Source organism: Ostrinia furnacalis, unplaced genomic scaffold, assembly GCF_004193835.3.
Source record: "Ostrinia furnacalis isolate ACB-3 unplaced genomic scaffold, ASM419383v2 OfSCF4444, whole genome shotgun sequence".
Classification (NCBI taxonomy): Eukaryota; Metazoa; Arthropoda; class Insecta; order Lepidoptera; family Crambidae; genus Ostrinia; species Ostrinia furnacalis.
This window is the reverse complement of record NW_021134683.1, coordinates 441,469-445,549: the sequence shown is the minus strand read 5'-3', so window position 1 is coordinate 445,549 and position 4,081 is coordinate 441,469. Positions and strand designations below refer to the sequence as shown.

Genomic DNA, 4,081 nt, shown 5'->3' with positions numbered 1-4,081 from the left:
AGAACGAACATTGTCCTTTAAATATCAACACTTCAACAGGTTAAATTTTTCAAAATTATTTACTTACTGTCGTAGATGCTGGGTTGAGAAAAGGCCGGATCAAAAACTGTGGAACAATGATTAAATATTAAATAAATGATGTTTTATGATGGTGATGTTTATCCTTTAAAATCGTAGTAGAGTCTATGGATAGTTTAAATATGTCTAGTGTCTCTATGAAAAATTTATAAAGATGTCGGTTTGTTAAAGTTTAGACAAAATAACTTCGGTTATTGAATTTTATTTATTTATTTCTTTAAAAAAATCTGTTCGTGGCTGCGCACGTTTTACATTTTTTGGGAAATTATTCTAATACTAATTACTTATTTAAGAAAATCAGGATCCGTTTTTAAGATTTGCTCTTAACAAAAGAATTAATTTAACGATTAATCTTCCCAAACCCATTTACCGAAGAAAACGCCTGTTACTTACGGGCTGGGTCCACAATGTTCACTGAAAAATTAAAAGATTAGATGATTATAAAAGTAGGGTTACAAAAATAAAACGTATAACTTTACTTCAGTGATGTGCAAAATTTATTTTTTTATTTTCTTAATTGTGAAAGTTAACTATATGTAATAAACATCCGAGTGAGTTTAGTATCTAACCAGAGATGTCTAATTTGATGAAATAAATAAAGTATGTACCTATTTATTTCTTTGTGTGTATGTTTACTTACCGGGCTCTTGAGCGGCGACCATCACCATCAAGGCCAATGAAATAATCTGTAAAAAATAATAAAAAGAAACACTATAGAAAAAGCCATTTTACACTCCTGCGTACAGTCAGCGTCAAATATTTCGTGACACCCAAAGTGAAAAAAAAGTTACAACACAACCTTATTCCAATTGTAACAAAAAGCTTAGACGTGTTGCCAGTCCATCCCAAAAAAGAAGTGTTGCGAACTTTTTGGCAACTTTGGGTGATACGAAATATTTGACGCTGACTGTACATAGGCATACGAGTGGATTTTACGTCGATTTTATTACTGACCGCAGCATTGGGCAATGTTATCAATATTTATCTTTCACGGATAACACAATTTAAGTAAACGATTTGTCCCCAAGTTATTTTGGCAAAACACAGGATTTTCTTTCATAAAGGGATGCGTGGGTGCTAATAACCCAGTTTATTTGTTAGGCCAAGTTCACACGAACAGCATGGCGTGGCATATTTTACAGCTATCCTACGCACTGCTTCGAATCCGAAGTTTCAGTCTCACCAGGCGCAATATTTGCTAGGTAGAGTTTTCAGAGCCTCTAATCGGATGCTGCAGCGTAATCGTCCTTAGTGAAAAGGTGCTGTACGTAGTTATATTTTATTTACTTGTAATGACGAATTAACACAGACATTTTACTGTTCCGTTTCAGCAGTGTTTGATTGCGTTATCAAGTAATATAGATTATTGAAATCGATATTTCTCGTAACTATACAGGTATGCCATTGCTTCGCCCAAACGTCGTGCATGTTATTTTCGAGTCCTACTTACCAAAGCGGCTTTCATTGTTGTAAATAGGTACTGCACTTCACAAAAATCAGTTGTGTACTAATCAAAAAAATTTGGATGTTAACCTTTTATGACTATAGATAACACCTCGCGACCCGCGATTAAACATAGCTAAGTACACATTGATATGCGAACTGATTTTTTTATGAGAAGTATGAGAACACATTTTCCTTACACAATTCCGCTTAAATACTCAATGTTTGTAAACATTGCCTCGAATGTTATTTAAAATCTCTGGAATGAAGTTTGGTATTTGAATTGAGGATAATAAAGTATATTTTCACAAAGTTTATGTAGTACATCTAATTAGTTGGGTTCATTAAAGGAAAGCAAAATTGGACACTTCATGCCGCTCCATCCTATCATAATTTAATATGAGTTTTTCTTAAAATTTTCAAAGAAAAAGATCATCTATCTTTCTAAGATTGTCATCTTTAAAGTTACGTTCCTACCTTACTTTTAGCATGTCGAAGTTTTGTTACGTGAATTAGGTCACAAGCGCTTTAGAACTTCACTCGTCTCTAAACATGATCGGGGTAGGGTCCTACGAGGGTGGGCTACATGACCTTTTCGCCTTGGTTTCGACATCATCTAGATCACGCATAGATATGCGAAAATACGATTTTTTTTGAAAAATCGTTAAATCTCTTAAAGAGGTCAGAGGGTTGGTCCTACGGGGCTGAACTACATGACCTTTTTTTCTCGGTTTGAGGTCCCCAATACGATGACAACAAAAGAGTTATCAGTTTCAGGAAAACATTTTTAGCGCCACGTCCTGGTTCCTATACAGTGGCCTAAAATTCACGTATTTATTTTGTAAATCAAAATGTCGTTGACGTTTAGAAGTCGTCCTATCCGTATTCATTCACGAGTCCGATTTTTGGGGAGATGTGATTAGGAAATAATTGCCAGAGTTAAGTGTTTATGTGTGTATGTGCTTTAAAACTGAATTGGTACCTATATTTACCCATCTGAGAGTACCCACCTACCTACATCAAAATGCTCCAATTAAATTAAACAGTTAAATCGTTCATTCCTTCGTTGCAGCCGAAAGACGTCCACTGCTGGACAAAGCCCTCCCCCAAAGTTTTCCACAAAGACCGGTTCTGTGTCGCCCGCATTCAGCACCTCCCGCGACATTCACCAGATCGTCGGTCCATCTAGTGGGAGACCTGCCCACACTAGTACGTCTTTCGACTCGTGGACTCGTGGTCGCCACTCGAGAACTTTCCTGCCCCAGCTGCCATCAGCTCTACTGCTCTACCTACGAGCTATGTGCCAGTAAAACAGTTAAATAATAGACGGCATTGATTAAGTTTCAAGATATTTATTTAATAATCCTTGTTAATGTGTTGTCATATAAGTAGGTAAGTATACAAGTTCAATAAACCAGCGGGAAATCAGGAACAGCAGGAACTTGATTTATTTACTTTCCATTGCGAAGGTTCGGGTCTGAAACAATAAAAAAAAACGTTAAATGCCTTCTTATAATATTAAAAACCTAAGGGTCCCGTGCCCTCATGCTCTCCTCTACCGGAATTTCAACACCCCATCTCCTAATGGAATTTCATACCATCTTCACTTTTTGAGCACATGAATACAGTTTTTTTTAAATATTAGTGATAATCACTACATATTTGTCTGTCTGTCCCTATGACTGTATGCTTAGATCTATAAAACTACGCAACGGATTTTGATGCGGTTTTTTTTAAATAGAGTGATTCAAGAGGAAGGTTTTTAAGTATAATTTATGTAAAGCAGGGGCGGTTCGCTAGTATATTATTATTGTAAATACAATTACGAGTACTGATTCTGCCAGTCAGACACCTACTTTACTTAATAAACTTAATAAACCTACTTTAAACGAATTAAGTACGTAGTTACTTAGATTGAACATTTTAACAATATTGACCGATTTTGCTAGGATTTGAATCGACTGTGGTAATAAATTATGAGGTCTTTGGGATACATACTCTGGTAAGGCCGTGGGTATTGTTGGCCAACGAAGGCGGGTCCGGTACCTGTAATAACAAAGTATGTGTTTTGAGGATATTATCACAGTAATATAACACTAGTACCTACCTATATTACACAGGCTGTCCGTTAAAGTATGGATCAAACAAAACCATTGATTCTACTGCCCAAATGCAACAAACTTTCCTATAAAAACAATAAGTATCCAAATTCTAAATAAAATGAGGTCGTAATCATTCCATACTTACTTAAATGGACTGTGTCTGTATGTAAACTAAACGAGGGAATGTCACCATTTATGTGCTATTATCGCTAGGAAGCGATCTCTTCTAGACATAGCAGCTGTTAGATAAAAAAATATCGATTTCGAATTACAAGGTTATGCTACTAACTTACACGTTACATCCTTTAGGTGTCTTTGGACTTTTAAAAATGAAGCCATTAGAAAATATACTCATATATGTAGTGAGATTTGAACTTTAATTATATAATTAACACTTACTTGGTTTCTGGTATCCGCCATTATTGGAAGCTAGAAGAAAATTCGTACGGTTATTTATA

The 4,081-nt window shown here is 35.5% G+C and overlaps 2 long non-coding RNA genes across 2 annotated transcripts; both read right to left on the bottom strand.

Moving 5' to 3' along the window:
• Positions 1-43: 43 nt before the first annotated feature.
• On the bottom strand, positions 44-1,718 carry LOC114359527 (uncharacterized). Its single transcript, XR_003656432.1, has 4 exons — positions 1,529-1,718; positions 719-764; positions 472-492; positions 44-106 (listed from the first exon to the last, which is right to left on the bottom strand). It is a non-coding gene; the product is annotated as an uncharacterized LOC114359527 (long non-coding RNA).
• Positions 1,719-2,853: 1,135 nt separating this feature from the next.
• On the bottom strand, positions 2,854-4,081 carry LOC114359525 (uncharacterized). The gene is made up of 3 exons (XR_003656431.1): positions 4,023-4,081; positions 3,520-3,567; positions 2,854-2,998 (listed from the first exon to the last, which is right to left on the bottom strand). It is a non-coding gene; the product is annotated as an uncharacterized LOC114359525 (long non-coding RNA).